This window comes from Thunnus maccoyii, chromosome 9 (genome assembly GCF_910596095.1).
Source record: "Thunnus maccoyii chromosome 9, fThuMac1.1, whole genome shotgun sequence".
NCBI classification, from domain to species: domain Eukaryota; kingdom Metazoa; phylum Chordata; class Actinopteri; order Scombriformes; family Scombridae; genus Thunnus; species Thunnus maccoyii.
Window position 1 is genome coordinate 24,602,953 of NC_056541.1, and position 21,395 is coordinate 24,624,347.

Here is a 21,395-nt window from a genome sequence, read left to right on the forward strand (position 1 = left end):
ATTTGCATCCCTACTTTGCATACTCATTCTGTTTGTCACACGTGTGATAATTGCCTACAACGAATCAAAACACCAGGTCAGAGAGCAGCCACACTTAATGCATACACCAGCCAGAGCAAAGCTTGACACCACTCTCCTGTCAAGGCTTATTCATTGAGACCGAGTCACATCCACTGCTCTCTATCGAGTGTGTTCACCCCAGTGTCACTCTGCAATGCGTAAATTCCAATTAATAGACCAGTATCTATGCATGCGTGTCACAATGGCAGCTGCCTTACCCCCTCCTTCTTCCTGGGCACAGCTACAACGGGTGCTCAGTGTTTATGTCACCTCTTAATTGCATTTTTCCCCCATGGTAGAGGTATGGCTTTGTGCAGACGCCCCGAGGAAGAAAAAGAAGGTCAGGCTGCCAATTTGGAGCTGGCAGGTCGAGAGTAGCGGCAGCACTTAGTTTCGCTTGAGAAGAGAATGGAGGGCTGCTGCTCATCTATGGAAACCAGGACAAACAAAAGAGATAAGTGAAGGGGAAAGGAAGACAAATCCCCCTCCTCTCTTTGCTGTCTTGACTCTCTGGGAGACTGACACTGGGCTTAGAGAGAAGCCCTGCGTTGCACAGCTCCCTGTGATTGAACAGGGACAATGTGGAACAGGAGGGACATTTTAATGTTCTGTACCAATGAGAATATGCAAAGCAAATACACCTGAACATCACTAATATCCATTTACTTAAAGTGTTTGTCAGAGAGGACTGCTATGTTGTTTTGCCAATAAGCTGTCAGAGCTCTGACCTTTTATTCATTTAAATAAAATATAAAGGCAATGTTGATACTAAGAGAGCGGTGCAGAATATAAATTTATGACCCTGACTTATCTGTAAATTTGAAACACGATTGGGGAAGAGCTAGACCTTAAAGACTTTCAAAGTCACTCAAAGAAACCAACAAAAGAAATGTCATGAATGTCATGTTGCCCTGTGGCATTTTATCTGCCCCTGGTGATTAATGCCTTGGTGCTGTTCAATACAGAAATGTTTAGCAACATTAAATAGATGGTTTGCAGTGTAAGGAAAGTCCAGAAAATTCAAAAGTTAGAAGAGGTTTTAAATCAACTAAAATAAAGTATAAGCACTCTGGGCATTGCCCCTCGTTGTTAAGGGTAAAGAAAGCGCCACATTCATAAAAGACTCTACTGCAAGCAAAAAGAAATACAATGCTTATGCTGCCTTAATAACAAATGGCCTTTCAGCAAAGTTAAGAAATGTGTGCCCCAGTTGCTACTATGCCTTCTCTGACTTGAACAGATATGGTTTGACAAAGAGCCAGTGAACCCTGGACTTTTCGTTTCTTCCCACTTTTGAATAATTTCCATTAAACCATCTCAGTGTGGCAGTAAGGGAGGTGAGGGAGAGGGGAGGAAAGAGAGAGAGAGAGAGAGAGAGAGAGAGAGGGTGAGAGAGAATGAAAGGATAAGGGGGCAAAGGTAGTTAAGAGGCAGCCGGTTTGGGACTGCATACACACAAAAGAGAGGATGAGATTAAGCCAATAGTATATCTTTCACCACTGCACTCTGTTTGAGCCTTGCTGAAAGCAGTACCTAAAAAAAAACTATGAAAAAAGAAAGAAAATAATTTGCTTGTGACGACAGATCAGCTCCAATGAAACTACATTTTGCAACATGAAAAGAAAATGTATCTCTTTGACCAGGCCTCTATAGCGGGGGTGACTGGCACTCTAAAGGACCATGGCTATTTAAAAAAGCGGGCAGTATAATCTCTATAGATCCCCCTATTTGCATTCCAGTGTGTCTGGGTCAGACTGTCAGTCTGTCTCTCTCTCGCTGTCTTTCGGTCACAATGCAGAGTGTCACTGCACTAAGTCAGGAGGACATGGCAGCTCTGGTCAGGAGTTCATCATGGGTCAACAACTGGGTCCCACCCAAGGGGACGCCAGCTACTGTTTATGGAAAGGGATCTCTTCTATAGGCAGTCAGCCATGAAGGTCTGGTCTTATTAATGCAAATATATCTGCATTACACAGGGTGGACGTGGTAGACTAATTGCCAACTGATACATTTAAATCATCATATTTCTTGTCTCAGGGTATAAAGTGATACATCACGTTCAGTAGAGAACAAGAGTGAAGGATGTATGAGGGAGGAGGCAGGTGAAAGGGAGAGGGAGTTAGGTCACCCATCAAAAGCACACCCATCACTCCAATGGTGACCCATTTGACACACACACACACACACACACACACACAGGCACAGTTATACAACAGCAGATGCTGTCACACAGTTTCTGCAGCTGTCTATGCCCTTCATTCATGAACCAAGATTCACTGAAACCAGACAAACAAAAGTGAGAGGTTTCTGACACCCTGGTCAATTAGAGAGGTATATTTATCACAGCCTCCAGACAAACGTCACACAGAAAGGCTCAATCCGAGTGCTCCACCATGACTACTATCTCCTAGCAGCAGATGTGAATATTGGTATTACAGGCTAGTTATCCTCAAACAGCTCAATCCAAAAAAAAAAAAAAAACTTGTCCGCCCATGACCCAAGCCACTCTCATGACCCAGCACAGCAAAGGACACGGCCATTACTGTGAATCACCCTAAACACTTGGCTTTCAACTGGGCTGAAAACTGGAGGAGCCTTTGAACATCATGCCGCATGCTGAAAGAGAGCCTCAGAGCTGGCCCTGGGGGACCCCGAGGCTCGGCCTAACTCTCTCATGTTTTTCAATACACAACCATTGACACAAATGAAAAGAAAATAAATTTTGAGGGAAGAAAAACGATTGGGGGGAGGAAAAGGATGTGGCAGTAAAGGGGCCAGAGATTTCAATGCCCCAAAGGACCTAAGGAAGACATCTGAGGTAATTTCTCCACAGATATAAAAGTTATTAACACAAAATGAATAAATGTCTTTTCCTGCCTCGCTCTCTTAAGGTCTCCCTCCTCCCATGTAGCATTTCTTTCCTTCTGGGAGTGAATCCCTTTCAAAAGTGCTGGTTTTGATGATGCTGACTCTTCTTGGTCTCTGAGGAGCAATTACAGCTGCCCTGTCAAATACCACAACGCTCCGAAGGACCAGTTTACCGCCTGAGGGGCCCTCTCATACCCCTTGAAACCCCAATTTCGACCCCTGTGAAAGTTGGCACACACCAACCCTTGAACTCTAATGAACACAACCCAAGACAAGACGAGGACAATAATGAAAATAGCATCCTTGTCAACAGTGGGATCCACCTCTATACCTCAACCTATCAACCCCCAACCCCCCAAAACCCCTACAGGCATACATTTCAAAGACAACCTCCATCTATTTTTTAACTCCCTGGTGGACAAATCCTTATTAGTGCAGGGAATCCAATTCTCTTCTAAGGCAGGCCTTGAGGTCCCCAGTAGCCCACCCACATCTGAAGAAGAGGTTGCCATCAGTGATGACTCTATTCAATCAGCACCATGGCCAGGAGGTGAGAGAGCACAGCAGGCTGGACAGGGGGGTACCTAAACGCTCCTCATCATCACCTCTGCGTGTGTTTTTGTAGGTGTGATCATCTGGATGGCCCTCAACCTTAATTAATCACCTCCTGAGGTCAGAGTGGCACAACAGCAAAGGGCCAACACTCGGCCCTCCTCCCGCCTCAGTTCCCCAAAGGAGGTGAGAGGTGACAAATGTAAAGCAGCACAGCCTGGACACTAATGATAGTGTAAGCAGGTGGAAGGCTCCGAGAACTGAACTCTCAGCCAATTAGATACACCCACAGAGAAGATTGCAATATAAAACTCCATTGCATGAATATCACATCACCGTTGCCTGCTGTTGTTAGGTGTGATTGGCATGTGGGCCATCACCTGCCTAGCTCAGTTTGGCTGCATTCACACCAAATCCAGCAATCCAGCACTACAACACAGGGGGCTACAATGGTGGGTCATGTTTAAGGTACCATTGAGACAATGAAATATAATCCAGGAAGTAGAGTTGGAGTTACAGATTAATGCTTTTAAGGACTTATCTCTTAACTATCATGAGGTAAACAGCATGTATGTGATTGGCCACCACAGCATGATGTCAGGTTGGGTTTCAGCAAAAGTTGAGTCCAGTTCAACTTCTTGCCAAACAGCCACTGTGTTTTTTTGCTAATCCCTATGCAGTCCCCCCTCCCCAACCTAAATGCACCCATTCAAAGGAATGGGAGCACTGCTGTTTTTCACGCATTGCTGAATTTGGTGTGAATGCAGCCTTTGTGTGAAAGGCTGCTGATAACACATAGCTGTTATAGCATCCTTCCAAAGGTGATATCGCATACTCTTTTTTTTTTTTTTTTTCTCCAGCACGGCAGTGATGGAGCTAATTATCAGGGCTGAAGGAAGACCAGGCGGGATAATGTAAATGTCAGTGGCATGAGCCAGAGAGAGAGGCTGTGAGCTCCCATCAGAACGGCTTTGAATCTTGCTTCAGTGATCAAAGGCTGGCAGAGTGTGGAGCACCGAGCCAGGCCCTGTTAAATGAAGGTTATATTATTTCATACATTGAGAAAGCTAAAACATTTATACCAACGTCATCTATAATAATGATTTTTTTTGTCCGGTTTCAGCAGCTTTAGACTCCACCCATAATTGGAGCCTTATACCAATGTATCAAGCCCCAAATAGAAAAATAATAAAGCCAAACAGAGATTTACAGGTAAGATCATTTAAAATGCCATATACTATAAGCACCATAGAAGAGTAATGTCTGTGCAGTTATTATTCCCCCATTATTTTTCTATATAAATTAATAAACAATCCTAATCAGTGTCTTTAAACAAGCCAAACCCATTCTTAATGGCGACCTAATGCCTTTTTAATTGCATGCCTTGCAATTCACTCACCACATCACTGCACTTAAATGTTTCTGGCCTTGGCAGCACAGCTCTTCATAGCAACATGTAGCTAGCTGACACGCACAATGCAGTAGACCCTCCTCCCACAGTGATGGAGAACCCATGTGTCTGTTTTCTGTTTCTGTTTTTCGCGGATTATCTGGGAGAATATAGAGACCAAGAGTAGATTTATAAAGTGTGCATGTGGGGGGTGAGTAAATGTAGCCCCTGTGCTGTGTGTTTCAATCAGATTGAGCGGGTGCAAGCGCAGCACATTATTCTTCCCCTGCTCTGCATAGCGCTGTGCTAGGCTATGTCCTCCTGCTGTATTAGTGTGATGTATGACCCAAACGCTGTGCTGCGCCACACCACACCGCACACACTCCTACCACACTGCTCCAAACACCCTCTGCGGCTTTTTCATTCCACCTGTCAAACAGTTATTCATCTCCCCCTCTCTCCCCTCTCTCAGTCCCTCCCTCCCTCACACTTGTTTTATCTTTTCACCCACCCCTACATCTCTCTGCCTTATTGTATCCATCACTTTACTTTGTCTTCATGAGTATTTCTATGGCTTCGTTTTCCTCAAAAAGAGCACCATATTGCACATAGCTTACTGTGGATGTTATACATGCATCAATTCCTATATTCTGGCTGCATCAATGTCAGCCAAGACTTTGGATGCATCCAGAGAATTACTGCTAGAAGTGAAGTGAGTGGCAGAGATGTGCAATTCAGACGGGATCAAAGCACCAAAGGTGTTTGACACATTTGTCCACTTTGCAGGGCTGCTCTGACAGCGAGTGACGACTCTTTCCATCAGTGGCACTGGAGTGTATGACAAGCAGTCAAAGAAATGGGAGAGAAAGTGCCTCCTAAATTCCACAGTAAATAACAAGTGTATCTGAACGACACAACTTGTCAGTTCAATGCCTGTGTGCTTAAGAGAACTGAGGCTTGCTAAGAGGAGGAGGGAACGAGGTGCAAAGGTTAGAAATGTAATCTGAGAAAGACAATTACCGTCACTTATGGTGTCTTTTGTGAAGCAGGTCTGTTTTTATCAGAGACGCTAATTTATCTCAATGGTATTTACAGAGGACCAAGAGGATGGTGCTGCGGGAGGGAGAAACAGAGAGAAAAGGCTGTCAAACCAATTCCCACCAACCCCCGCTTCCTTCATTATCTCTGGCTGTTGGCTACAGAAATACTTAATAAGGTGGCTGGTTGTATGCTATTGCTTTGTGTGCCTGCTTTGTTCTTTTTATGTATATATGCTTTATCATTAAAACACAAAACGATGAGAGGTGATGGCTGTTTTCATACTTGAGACGAGTGAATGAAAAAAAAAAAGCGGATACTAATGCAGACTTCTATCCATGTCTGTGTGAAAAATACATACAGCCCATGTGAAAGATTTATGTTCCGCATTATAAATTCCTTCATAAGACAATACGAGCATAATTGCCTCATTACTTGAACGGTAGTATCACTGGTTCAAAAGACACTTTCCATGTTACAAAGACAGAGTGCCAAAAGTATTTCCCTCCAAACTGTACTAAAACTGCAGCAGTCAGATATCCCGCTGAGCAGCTTTGATCATGTTTGTGTTTGTGCGGAGGAAGGTGCTTTGGATATCCACTGAGTGACGGCCCAGACCTCTCTCCTGAACTACCCTCGACTCAGCACAGACAAAGCTGGAGCACCAGCGCAGCATTGCAATAGGACGAGCCGGGCCACACTCTTAATCACACCGTGGAACTGATTCAATTCATTTGGCCCGGGAGCAGATATGGAGCCATTACGTCCTTATTAACAGAGTGCGGAGGTGGAGCCACACCTGAATGCTCTGGAAATGGGCAGAGCACTCAACTGATTCCACTGCAGGAGGGACGCTGAGGAGGGAGGGAGGGAGAACTGCTATTTAAAGACGTGGGGGCTAAATTTGATTAATCCATAAACTGATTTACAACGTCTGATAATGTGCTGGTAACACATCCACACAGGGACTGCTATGATTATATCAGTTATGGTTCATGGACATCTAAGATAAGGTTAAGCTTGGGGCTCAGAAGAGGGAAGGGGCGTAATTGAGTTAGCATTAGGGCAATACCATGCTATGATTTTTACCAAGGTATATAAAGTGTGACATGTAGCTTGAGGACGCCTGGCATTGAGCAGCTAGCCCATGACCTGATTTTTTTATTATCTAAACCATGCTGGAAGTCTAGTTATCATTTAATTAGCAAAAAACTGACTGTGTAGTATGCTCCTCTAATTTGATGTTTTTCCACTAGCATCTACAGTATTTTGATGTTTTACACAGTGAGATAATTCAACTTTTCTTGATTTAGCAACTGTTAGTTCCTTTGACCACTGCTGGGCATATTTCTCAATATTTTACTATTTTTCTTTCCAGAAAGTTAAATCCACATGAGAGACCAACATTACATGCAAGGTTCCTTAATTTCCTCTTTTTGAGTTTAAAAATCCTTATCAGTGCTTTTTAATGCAACTTCTAAGATAGTCTCCCTTCCTCATTTGGCACTGGACTACTTCACAGCTTTTCAGGATCTTCCATGTGGTTTTAATCAAAAGGCCAAAAAGTAACATTTACAATCACAGAAAATCAAAAGTCCTGATATCAAACTGCCAGTGTCACAACACAACTGCTCCTTCCACAGAAAGGAAAACATGGACCGCATACAGTAACAGTCAAAAGTCTGGACACACTTGAATGAGAATGTGTGTCCATACTTTGAACCGGTACTGTATATTGAGTGACTGCTATAAATAAGACAAGCAGAGAAAAAGTGTCAGCAGACGGATGGAGCACAAAGTGCCAGCTGATCTAGGTGCTCCATCAGGGAACTATACACACATCTCAAAGAGGAGAAGAAGCAGGAAGCCACTCCTTCACTTGGTGGCCAAAGATGGATCGCCAGGATGGTATTTCCGGAATGTTTAACCAAAGCCTTGCGAGGCTCGAGGGATGCTGAAATTATACACCCCCGCTCACAGGCCGTGCAAGTCTGCGAGTGTTACTCACAGCTTAGAAGAGTGCAATTTATGCATCTGTTTACTAACACAAGCACTTTGTTCTAAATCCCAGGAGAGTCACGTTCCTCCACCAAGTCAGTTTCAATTCTCCATCAAGGTAAATACTGTGTGAAAGTGTTCCCACACACTGGCACAGTATGATGGAAGCTGGTTTGAGTTTTCCAGACTGATCAAAGAGAGAGAGAGTTTGAGAGCGGAGTCTCTTCTGTTCCCTCCGCTCACATGATGTGCGGGGCTTCACGGTTCAGGGCGCTCCACATGCTGACGTCAAGAGAAGCCTCGACACATGGAGCGGGGGACTCATAAAAAACAACACGCGTTACGTCAACGACTACAAAGCATACGCACACTCTGAGACACACACATGTTTACCTGACTGCGGCCGCAACAACGCGAAACCAAGGAAGTTCTGCGTTTTTAGATGTACGCAAGTCCAAAAGTATTCCTGTTAACTTTCAAACATGTTTTTTAAATCTCTTTTCAAACGAGGGACTGAAGAGAACAAGCTTACATGTTCAGCTAAGGTCTGTGGGAGCAACTATTAATTACATGTTGTGAGATAAAAAAGAGAGAACAAAGAGAACAAAAATACATCTTTGAGAGTGAAAGGCAGCTACCCCACCAGCATCACCACCCACCGCCCCCTCAGGCCTCCCTCTCAGACACATGTGTCATTAGCCATCCTTTCTCTCAGGCTTGATTGATGTTCCCTCTCCTAACACAGCCATGCGTCACTAATCATTTCATATGAGACTACACGCAAAAGTGGGAAAATTGACTAACCATTAAGAAACCATTTATTGCCAAAGGACGGCATTAACTGGCTGACATTGACTGGTTCTTTCATTTAAAGTTGGCTCTCATCAATGGCCACGGAACAGTAAGAGTGTTAACATGTAGCGATTGTTTAGCAGAGGACTATAGAAATATCTCAATCTATTTCACTCGGGATGCTTCTGTCTGCTACAGTTTTACTGCGGCGGAGGCTTTTCAGGTGGTTGACCCATATCGGCGGCAACACTGCTGATGAATGCGTTTTTCTCCCTGTTTTTTGTTGTCCGTACTATTCAGTGTTTGGTCAACTGGCGGGCATAATGCGAACTCGCTAAGACAGTGCGCTCGCTTTCCAGAGAAGTTGCTGAATGTGTGTGAGAATGATAAGCTCAGACTAGGGGAATCCTGGGAAGGCTACGAGGCATTTTGTGAGTAATCTGACCCAGAGGGCAGGCTTAGGCCGAGCCATGTAGTAAAGGACAATGAACCAGAGCAGTGGAGAAACTCATACACAGCGGCTTCCCCCCCCAAATGACTTTAGACACGCTTCCGTCCGCAGAAACAGATTATTGCTGTTTATCCCCTTTTCATTCGGAATTTTTACATGTGTGAATTGGAGTCTTTGGCCTGATAATGGCAGTTCTCCACACCTCCCTCTCAGCTATCGGCGGTCCAGGCGCTCCAATGTGTACTTTTAAAAAAAAAAAATCAATTGCTACAGCTGTGAGATGAGAGTGTAATACTGAATACATTTTGTGTTTCCCCCTCTAATCTTCTCCCTCAACATGTCAGACAAATTGTGCTGCCTCTGCCAAATCTAATATAACTGGGCCCCCTTCTCCCCACAATGTGCGCATATATACACACACACATACACACACAAACAAGCCCAACACACACACACACACATACTGTTAGAGCAGGACAGACTGGAAATGGTGAGAGATGGAGATTGACAATGCGGTGAGTGGTAATCACAGCCAGGAGAGGATCAAATATGTATGAAAATACCGTGTTATAGGGAGAAAAAAAAAAAGCGTATTCTTCCCACCCTGGAGGATAGACCACGCATTTAATCTGTATGCTGTCTGTCCCGGGGCCTCTGTGTTTCTGCTCTTCAAACTCATTCACCCGGACCTGGATTATTTGTGTTTTTGTATTGAAAGATAACAACTGCCCACAATTCATTCAGGATTCAAGCATTCAAAGCCCTGTCTCCCTTGTGTCATGGTTAACTCCCCTCTGCCACTTCCTCATCACATTTCCCATCCAGTTGCTTATCGCATCTCCTTTTCAAACGCCTGTACTTCCCCTTTTTCAGCAAAACTGCAATTCCAACACTCTGGGGTAATTTATGCAGTGATTTATCCCACCACATCTCATGACCACCTGTCATGCAGAGATAGCATTCTCGGTACTATTAAGCCAGTGCAATTACCAGACAGGGGGTCTCTGGTTCAGTCAGCATCTTAACACCTAGCAAACTCCCACTCTCTGACTGTGGAAGCTGATATTATAAGCATGTCTGCCACAGTCCCAGACTACTGGTATAGGAGCTCTGCGTCTGAAATGTACGGACGTAGATGTGGAGCTCGAGTGTCTCAGACAGGATCAGGGAGAAAAGGGAACGACGTTGAGGAAAATGAGCCATCATCAAAGCATGTGTGAAGGCTGCCTGTGCTGCAGACGGCCCTGGAACGGCAGAGTGTCGCCGTCTTTCTAATGACAGCCAATTTAATTGAAAATCCACTTCTTTGTCTGAGAGCAAACAATCCAGTGTAGAGGGGCTGGGGCACTATTCCCTGGCTCAGTAGTTAACAGTGAAATACCAGAGGGAGAAGGAGAAGAGAGGGAAAGACAGAGTGAAAGAGGGGAGGAAAGAGAAATAGAGCAGGAAGAATCAAAAGAATACAAAGAGAGGGGGAAAGTAATAAAAGAGGGCACAGATATGGATGGAGGAAGGGGGAATTACAGATTGGACCGAGATAAAGAAGCAAAGCGATGTGAGGGTGGGAGAGAGAAGAGGTGGAGATATAGAGGGAGAGAGTGAAGAAAAGGGGGAGGGGAAGGCGAGCGGGGTAAAATCCAAGCTCAGCAGTCTTCCTCAGGCTCAATTTCCAGGACATGATTAGTTTGGAGTGATGACATGTAATGGGTGCAATAAAAAAAAAAAAAAAAAAAAAAAAAAGAAGAAGAAGCTGCCTCTCCGACTCTCCCTCCCTAACTCTCTTGTTCTCTCAAAGAATCATTCTTCCCAAAATAGAAGCCCGCACTAAAGCTTAAGAACTCTGGGGACTAGTAGCCTTCATCTCTCCTTTTGTTCCACAACTGCCACGCTTGTAAACCACCACTAAAACAACCCACTAAGTATCTGTCAGTATCTCTGTGTCTTAAACTGCAAAGCACCCTTGGGTAGCTCTAGCCAAGTTGCTATCACTTCTTAATTCTTAACTCCAGAAATGCTCCTTAAAAAAAAAAAAAAAAAAAAAAAAAGAGTCCTCGCTGTCTGCTTTTGGCAGGAAACGATGGCCACTTATTTTCACCCTGCACAGTCATGCGGCTGTTGGTGGCACCAGCCAGGCAACTACGTCATGCCTCCCGTTTGCTCTTTTCTACTAGAATAGCTTGTTATTATTGATTTGTACGGATCCTGATGAGCAATAATAATCACAGTAGTCTGGCTTGCCTGACCTCCCCGAGACTACTTTGTTAGCATTTAGACAATAATAGAAGCTGTTATTGTAAAGGGCAGGTTTTACAGCCATCATACATATGATAACACAGATAGGGATTTGCATATACAACAAAGATACAATTTTTTTTTTTTTTAAAAAAGGGGAAAAATAGTGCTGTCACAACTTTCGGAAGAGTCGTACATCAGTAATGGTTCAAAATGTCGTCTTAAAAGCGTGCTGTATCGACTTTCAAAGGAAGAATGCAGAGAGGAATAGATATCTGAGAAACATGGGGGGAAAAAAGAAAGATTTGGCCCTTTCTGCAGGGATTGTGATGGTTGGTTGACACAAACACAAGCCTCGCCTAGCAAAACACTGCAACCAACCCCCTGCGGAGAGCTTGGGACTGTGATAACCAAGCAAGAGAACGGAGAACAAAGGGAAATGAAAAAGCATGAATATATCAGAAAGAAAGCTAATTGACTCCAAAACACTTGTGAGGGGTTTCGGGTTCATGAGCTCCCCTCGCATGCCCTCCCTCCTCTCACTCTGCCTGCTTTCCTCAACGTATAACCTCCTACTTGTCTTCCCCTTTTATGCTCTAGTCAGTCCCTTTCTTCACCTGTGCAGCGTTATATCACAATTCAATGTCCAGTTTCTGCTGCCTTCTACCTTTACGCAAACACTCAGTGACAGACAGCTACTGAGCCCAGTGTTGCCGCTTCACCCACCTGTGCTCTTCATCCCCTTAACCTTAGACAGACTGGACTCTGGCCCCTCCCAGACCCCCTGCTGCTGCTGCAGAGTCCCAGACAGGGTGTCCTGGCCTGGCTCTACCCCAGTGAGCAACAACCTGGTCTCAGCCCTGCACACCAGATTGACTCCGTCTGTGTTAACACCCCAGTGGCTAATGCAAATACAGTCCATCTGCTAATTCTAATCCATCTACCCTCAACTAATGTACCAACACAGACATACACACGCACATACATGTGCTGTACGTGTAGCATAAACACAGTTCTGAGGGATGAGATCACATCCTATCTGACAGAGCACAATACTGTTAATGTGATTAATTGATAGCATCGCTATTGTTGTAAAGCCTTTGTGCCTCATATCACCTGATGATCAATGATGATAAAATAAATCGCAAGCTGCTGCAGAATCTCTAAACATATTCGTATCCCACGGGGCAGACATATACACAGCAATATCCTGAGAGATAACAGCATCCACAGGAATTAAACTGCATCACAGAGTGGACCCGTGTGTACACACACACACACACACACACACACACACACACAGGTAGACAAACTCAGCGGCCACAGTAACTCACATGCTTCTACTCGAATGTGCAATAACATCCACACATGCATGCACACGGAGCCGGAGGAAAAACATGAAAAGAGATGGAGTTTAAGTGTAAACATGGAGAGGAAGGATCATGAGAACTCAGCAGTTTGGGGATGCTAGGAGATTAGCTGCGGTTAAACAGAGCAGATACATGTACTAAATATGCTGCAGAGTAGTTAAACTAATCGCACACATCCCAGGGATTAGCCCATACACTTGTGTTAGGGGAACTCTAGCAAGCCCATGCAGTAAACACATTAGTGGGCAGAAAACACAGAGTCAAATACAGAGGATGCACTGTCACCAAAAAAAAAAAAAAAAAAGTATGAGCTCTGCTTACAAGGATGCAGCAAGAGAAGAGGGAATGAGCCCCAATGCAGTCTGTCTTATGAATGTAGGCCAAGTGTGCATGTGTGCACATTTGCATGCATAAGTGTGCATTGTATATTCACATCTTTTGTGTGTTGTCGCTTAAGTGTATGCAAAGCAGCTCACACCACATGAGCACATGTGTGTGTGTGTGTGTGTGTGTGTGTGTGTGTGTGTGTGTGTGTGTGTGTGTGTGTGTGTGTGTGTGTGTGTGAGAGAGAGAGAGAGAGTATAGTCAGTGTGCCGAGCCCCTGACTTTGCACATTGCACGCATGCTGGATGAGTTCTTTCCCTATAATCTCATTTAAACCCCCTTCACACACCATAATTCAATTCTCTCTTCTAGACAATGACCATGTCATCTTAATCTGGCAGGTAGATTATACAGCATCCCACACAAGACTGCTAATGCTGAGGAAACGGCTCGGGCTATTGTATGCTCCTTCAAGGTTGGATGGGCTGCTATAGATTGCTTTAGAGGATTGCTTCTGCCACTCATGTTTTCCACCGCTGGTTTCTTGCCTTTAATCTGAAGAAGTATTTTCCTTCTTTTCACCATCTGGGAATCCTGCTCATGTTTTCTGTGGCTTTGATTGGTTAAACTTCAACAACCCCAATGACATGCCGCTCTGAATACTTGACTCTGCTCGTCTGTTTCCTTACAGGGGATGTAGCTTCTGAATATTCATTAGCTCTCTTCGACAAGAGCCACCAATGTGTGAGCTTGTCCTCACAGGAAGTCATCTTGTTCAAACCCTACAACATTACACAATCCCACTGACCAAAAGGCAGACCTGTTGTAAATGCTTGCAGGTGTTAAAGGGGGGGGGGAGCCGCGGCGAGCTGCTGGAGATATCGAGCTGGCAGAGCTCAGATCTAGCTTACAAGCTACAGCTCCCATGAGAAGTAAGTGGGTAATTGAGCCAAAACAAAACCAGCTAATAATCTGTATTTCTACAAATCCTGCTTGATAGTGAATCAGATATAATTAGAATTTTTAATTACTGTCAGTAATCAGCTAGAACATTGAGATAAAATGGAGTGGCAGGTGTGAGCACACTGGCTGTCTGGCTGCGAGAACCCGATGCCGCCCCCCTCAAGTCTCCCCAGTCTGCTCAATCGGATTATAGCTAAACCATCCAGCCATAACAGGGCCTATAAGGCCTCCTTCATACCTTAACCACTTATCCTGCCTTGATCCACCCAGCAAGGTTCTCTAAACACTGGGCACAACAACCCTCTTTGCTATGGTGTGTGCAGTGGAAGTTTTTAAGTGTGACCACAGAAAAATAAAGCCAAATCAGTGGCGTACCAGACATAAAATCAGAGAAATTAAAAAATAATTACCCTATGTGTTAACCCATCAGTCATGTAGACACATTAGCATATTAACAAGCATCTCTTGAGTTCAGTCATCCAGTCTTGCGTGCTTGCTGACCTCAGTCTAAACGCTGGAGTCGGAGCCTCAGTATCACAGGTACACTAATGAAGTCGGATGCACTCCAATTGTTGCAGGAAAGATGCACAACAGGATTAAAATAGCCTACATGGTTTTACCCCTCCAACCCCTCCTTAAATCATGGGTCGGATTCTTCTGACGCAGTCCAGCTAATGAAAAACAGAGATTCAACAACATTCCTGAGAAGAATGGTACAACAAACAAACATATACCAGTGAAAACAAAGAACCACACAATGAAAATAGCATTACAGCCTGACCACAAACCTCTGGAATATTGTAAAGAATAGACAGTGGGTGCAGACAGTCATGAAATTCGCTTATTTTGTGCAAGACCACAACAAGTCACACTTTAAATCATTAGTTTAGCCCTCGGAGTTCCAAAGCTTTTTTTTTCTGTAAACAAATAATAAACATCTGCGCTATATGATTGTCAGAGACTGACTGGCTTGACTGTAAACATAAAGTGCTAAGAAGCTCCCAATAATTGCATGAACTGGAATTATCTGTTGAGCTATTGTTTAAGGTGTAGCTAGCAAATATAAGCACCAGCCGACATCCACTGAAGCCTGTTAGAGCATATATGCCAAACTGTGATTCAAGCATCTATGTACATCAAGTGGCATTACTGAGCTCAGGCAGTGATCACATCAGTGGAGTCTACTTTTATCCTCTGAGCATTGCATTTGTCTGTTCAGAAGAAGATTTGACTGTGGAGCAGAAGGTTCCTCCTGCCTCCAGGCTGTTCCTGTGGAGGTCCCCCCCCCCCCCCCCCCCCCTCCTCTGATCAATCCCCTGCGTCCCTTTGTGGGTCGTCCAACAGGCCAGCCAAGCAGACAGGCTTAGTCAGACATGCTTTTCACTTACTTTCGTCTTCCTCTGTTGACCAGAGGGAATGCTCTCCAGCTGGACTAAGTTTGTCTCTCTTCTCTTTATCTCCCCAGTTGCAGACTACAGTTGTTTTGGGTGACACACTGCTGGATTGTCTTAGCCATGTGGATGTGAATATGGATGTGCGAACTGGGGAAAGTGCCAGGGTGTTCAGTACATCGTAACCTCAGAGGAATGCATCTTGTCTTCCTGCAGAATACATCTCTGTGTGCATGTCTCCATTGTGAGCTTCTCAGAACAATGCAACTAGTGTGAGCCAGTATTGTAAAGTGGTCTGCGGTGCGACCAGGTGTCTCCTGAGTGGATCCCAGGGGTCCTATGTCAAGATATGCTTCTGATATCCCAACACCTTTCACTGCCTCTGAGGAAGGAGCATATGGTAAGCAGGGGGCAGACTGGGCAACTTGAGAGGCCCCTGAAGACACCACAGAAGCACGCTTAACACAAAGATCTTCATGTGTCCATTGTTTTAGACATTGCAGAGTAAAAATATCGAACTCCAGAAGCTCATATACTGGGCAGCTGTGAGACAGAGAACAGTAGTATACAGATGAAATGGTCATATGTCACTCAGTGAACTATTTCTGTCATGATCTATTTATTATATTAATTTCAAAATGCCTATGTAGTTAATTATTTTTACGATTACAAGATAACCCTGCCATTTTACACTAAAGCTCCATGAATATCTTGTGAATGTTATTTTGTGTTCTGTTGCCAACACTATAAAGACAAGAATCGTAACATTACTGTAATCTACATAGAAAAAAATTAAGGCGCTTGGTCTACCAAGCAGCCAAAGAGCTGAAAATGGATCTGAATAAATTTCACATTAATTTATTTACATAGCGAACCGTCAGAATCAACTACAAAGCAACATCAAGCATCAACCTAAAAAAAAATACTGCTGCCTCAGCGTCTTTTCCACTGTGGACGAGATGTCAGGTAAATGAATCATGTCGTTTGGTTGTTTGGGCAGCTCTTTGATTTGAAGATATTAATCCACGCCTGTCTTTGTGCTGGTGCTTTGCTGGATTTTCCAGATGGAAACTGAAAGAACTTCAATCTCCTTCCTTTGGAGAGCTTTTACTATCGGAAACACAATTTTTTGTTAATGTACGGTCCAATTTGCAGTATTCTTAAATTGGCAGCATTTGCAGTCTCCATCAAGTTAAACTAAGAACTACATGGCTCACATTTGTCTGCAGACCTCTGAGTTAGAGCTGTATGTCAACCAAGTTTTATCCTCGTCTAACGTCCCCTATATTCAAAAGGACAACGCAAGGTCTTCATAAAGAGGTAGGGGTATGCTGTATAGAGAGGAAACAAGGGCTGTGTGTGTTTGGAAGGACATGGCTAAATATAACCTCCCCTCTCACCTCCCCATTCTGTGTCTGCCACCAGTTTTACTCTGCTGAGGTCCCAGTTGCACCCTAGTCACAACCAAATAGACAGCTGGCAGTCAGTTATGTTCCCACACTTCACTCTGAGAACAGGGTCCCTCAGCACCTAGCAATGTCAAATGCACCATTCAGACAGCCCTAAATATTTAATCAGGACAAGTAGAAGGCAATCTTCTACATCCACTGGCATTAAACATTTAATACCCGACTGACAGGATATCTAGTCAGCCGAGAGTTAGTCAAGAGACACGAGCTGCAGACACTTGTGCTTTCCAAGCTAAATTACGCAAAGACAAATCCTGCAGCAAAAAAAAAAAAAAATACAGAACACAACACTCTGCCAAGTGGAGGTCAAAATCAAGGATCAGACACACCCACACACACACGAAAAAGAAAAGAAAAAAAACCCCACACTCACACACATACACAAACTCACAAACTGGCAAAGGTAAATTTCTCTACAAACATATATCATCTGTGAGAGGTGAAGCACAGAGGAGGCTTGTGAATCCCATCAGTCATGGCTATAGAGTAAGGTTAAAAGCGGGACAGGGCAGCCACTGTCAGCGCGCATAAACCAACCAAGGACAGAGAGGGAGGGCTGAGGGCAATACGCCGTATACTGTAAAGATATAGCCTCACAAATCCACACAAGGGCAGAGTTTGTTACAACGTTGTTACATTACGGCTGTTGATCCAACACACCATTTGGAGTTTGTCTTCTAAGTTAATTAATGCTGATATTAAATCACTCAGTGCCTCTATTTTATATGATTGACTGCATAAAATTAAATATTCGAAACATAAATTTATGAGTAGACTGAGATCAGTGGAGACTTTGAGTCTACTTGCTGGCAGACAGTCTTGTAGCCCTGCTGGCTGGTTGAAAGAGGAGCAGGTACATGATACTGTAAATGAATCAGTGGGCAGTGCTTGTAAATTTGTTCTGCAATGAATCAACTGTCAGGAGCTTGGGTGAATACATCCGGTGCATCGAGGCATTGAATAATTACGGCCCTTATTTTGTACACAAACGTGAGAGCAACATGAGAGTTTAATCGCCGGTCCACACGTGTCGTCAGTGTCTGGAGGGGGGAGGTGGCGTGTGTGGTCCGAGTCAATACTATCAAGTGGTGTTGTGCAAATACATGTATACAGTATATACTCTACATACAGGCACAAACACATACACACACACACGCACACAGATACAGATGCAGATACTGGAGGTGACCCAGCGTAGTGACAGGGTGGGACGTGACTTGAATGAGAATGGCGAGGTAAGAGTGATAAAGTACCACCTAAATCCACCCACATCCTGTGACCCTGCAATAAGTCAAACACCAACGACAGGCACATACACCATAAATAATCCTGTCTGAAGTCAGGCTGGAGCAGCCCTCCCTCTTCACGGGTTTAGATTCATTGTTTGACTAAATGTAAGACTAAAAGTGGAAAACTTTGCTTTCGGGAAAACAGAGCAGACATACTCCATATACAACTAATAAGTCGCTAAAGGCGGCTAAATCTAACTTTCATTCTGTTCTCTATTTTCATGCTCCCCTGGGCCACGTGCGCCAAAAAAACTGAGGCGAACACAAATAGCACACATACTGAACTCTTACTTGTGATAATTCAAGCAATCACCCAAACACATGAACACATCATGTGGGGTTAAACAGAGCAGGTGTCCACTGCAGAGCTCTCTCTGCACCCTTGGCTCCTGAGCCAATATTCACGGCTAATTTGAATAAAAAAAATCTGCAAACATTTGCTGGAACATTCAGGCTAATGTTCAATCTGCTGCTCTTTGACACAGTGCCACCATGCATCTCATTTCCATTCCTGAAGCCTTACCACAAACCTGCCAGCATTGCAGTGTGTCATGTGGTGGGACTAGACAGGGGGAAATTGGGCGAAGAAGAAAAAAAAGGAAGGAGCAAGGGAATGGCATGTTTTTTTTTTTTTTTTATTTGTGATAGGAGAACATGCTTCAGTATTCAGCCTGAGAAATAATGTGACTCTTACACACAAATGTGTCAGCAGAACACTATCAAGGTCAAGGTAGAAAACAGAATTATGTTACTGTTTTCAAACAAAGCAGCACAGGTGTGAGAAAAGTGCCTAAGAAAGCAAAGATATTTGACAGAGAATTAATGGTGTAGAAAATACATGAAATTGTAGGGAGAGTCTTGCGATTTGGGTAAATATTCATCACAGGTACTGGCATTCTCAAGATGCTCTAGGAGAAACATATATATATATCCATCTCAGCTGATGCGTAAACGTCTTACATAGACAAGCTCACATCTCCCAACCTCCCAGCACATAAAAAGTGAAACAGAGAGGCAAACCGACAACAGTAGGATAGTCTATTTTGGAGGATGGAGGCAGGAAAACATGCTCCCATGATGATATACCGCTGGCTTTTATGCATAGCAAGAGTTTCCACCCAATTTCCTCCTCTTATTTCGGCACCATCCTGAAGATAATATCTCTCTCTGTCTCTTTCTCTGTTCCAAAGGCATGATGAGGGTTGCATAAAATTAGCTGCTTGATAGGGGGAACGTGTCCAGGGGCAACATGGAGGACCTTGTTTCCAAAGAGTCTCGACACATTCTGCTCAACCCCCCCCCCCCCCCACCCATATCCCCGAGTAACAACACAAGATCAGATAGAAAAGGGAGAGGCCTGTTTAAAATAGCACCCCAAAGACACTCTTCTGAAGATCTGAGCTACCAGCAAAAAAATGCAGAGCGTAAAATTATGAACTCGGCGCTGACATTTTCTACATGCCCGGTCTGTCACGTAGACTTCTACCACCCAGTCTGAATTAAGAATATAGTGTATGTATTGTGAACGTTGTGTTGTTTATTGCGGTCAAAAGGAGACAGAAGCTCTTGTCAAAAAAAAAAAAAAAAAAAAAAACAACACAGAGGTTGAATCTGTCATCTCATACCCTTCATGCACTGAAAATAGACAGGATGGAGCCTTAAATGCTTCGTCTACTCTCTGGTATCCCAGTCCAATTACAACTCGTCCCACCAAGCCCTTTCTTTCCACACTCTCACGGGCTGTCAGATTCTGATATGGACTGCGTTGCAATATTGAAGGTCGGTCAGTCTGCGCACTTAACCTCATTTCCCAACACTCTGCTCTGCCTCTCCCAGAAGAGCCTTTTGATTGGTGTCCATTTGAAAAGCGGGCTTTGGGTTTGACGGGAGGGTGGGGAAGGGTGGAAGGGGGGGGGGGGGGGATCAGAGCAGCCGCATCACAGCCTGAGAAAGGAGATTTTTGGAGCACGACTCCTGACTGCAGTCAGTTATAATGGTTTTCAATTAACCAAGGGAAAAGACTGAGAACTAATCTGGGCTAGCACAGGAGAACCAGTCATGCAATATTCATGTACACAAACTAATGAAAGCCCAGATTAGCCTACATATTTACATGGGGTCGGTGCTGTGTCGTCCACACACATTAAAGGAGTCAGCTGCCAAGAGGAGAGAAAGACTAGAAGGAAGCAGGAAGGAGAAAAAAAGTGGAGTATGGTAAATTTAAAGAGGGAATAAGAGAGAAAAGAGAAAATGAAGGGTGGAGAAATCAAGAGAGAAAGAAATCAAGGGGAATAAAACGAGAGGTCAATGGGACACCAGGAAGACCTTGAACGAAAAGGAAATGGGATCATGAGATAAAGAGGCGAAGAAAAGCAAGAGGAGGTACGACTCCTCAAAAGAGATTAAGGATCATCTGCATTTTGCCTTTTTTCATCTGCTTCGCCATAATCATTCCTCTCTAAAGGCAGACGCCAGCCCCCACTCAAAATGACACCAATCTGAATGAGTGATCTTGACAAATTGGGCTACCGAGAAAAAGAGGGGTGCTCTTTTGACTGAGGAGAGTGGCTGCAGACAGTGGGGAGTCTACGGTTGGACAAAGATATAACTGTAATTGGCTGCTACACCCTCCTCCCACTAATCTCCGACCACGAAAAAAAGCAGCGACTGGAGAAAAATGGGACGGCAGGCACGAACAGGCTGCTACAACAGCAAAATGCTCTGCAACCACGAATTTCAATAATGTCTCAAATGTTATGTACATGCATCAGGACAATATGGGAAATTCATCCGTAATCCTTAGTAGGTCACAAAAGACTTAAAAGACTTCAAAGCTGGATTAATGTGTGACTGGACATACCAATTCCACACTGGGTAACTTCTTACCGAGCATTAACATTGTATGTCAAACAAGAAGCTAATCATGGGTTTAGTTTGAAAATATCCTTTGACCTTTTGTAGAGGTCTCAGAATTAATTTTATGCTCCACAGATATCTAATTTTATGCTTTTACGGACTTACACATTTGCAGAATAATGGAACTGTCCTGATATTTTTCTTCACTTAGGAAAGCACTGAGGCTGGTGTGCTGAAAAATGTTCTGTGTTAACTGCCTGCTTCTGTTTCATCTCATGACCAGTATATGAGATGCTTGTGTACATGTGCTGATGGGCTTACAGTGAGATGCAATGGAGAAAAAACTAAATTT

At 44.0% G+C, this 21,395-nt stretch overlaps 1 protein-coding gene and 1 long non-coding RNA gene across 4 annotated transcripts in view; one reads left to right on the top strand and one right to left on the bottom strand.

The window, feature by feature from the left end:
- Positions 1-21,395, bottom strand: part of LOC121903690 (tetratricopeptide repeat protein 28-like) — a 168,546-nt gene that overhangs the window by 85,420 nt on the left and 61,731 nt on the right. The gene's annotated exons all lie outside the window — the stretch shown is intronic.
- On the top strand, positions 3,565-6,171 carry LOC121903692. The gene is made up of 5 exons (XR_006098084.1): positions 3,565-3,666; positions 4,341-4,520; positions 4,604-4,692; positions 5,657-5,859; positions 5,966-6,171. It is a non-coding gene; the product is annotated as an uncharacterized LOC121903692 (long non-coding RNA).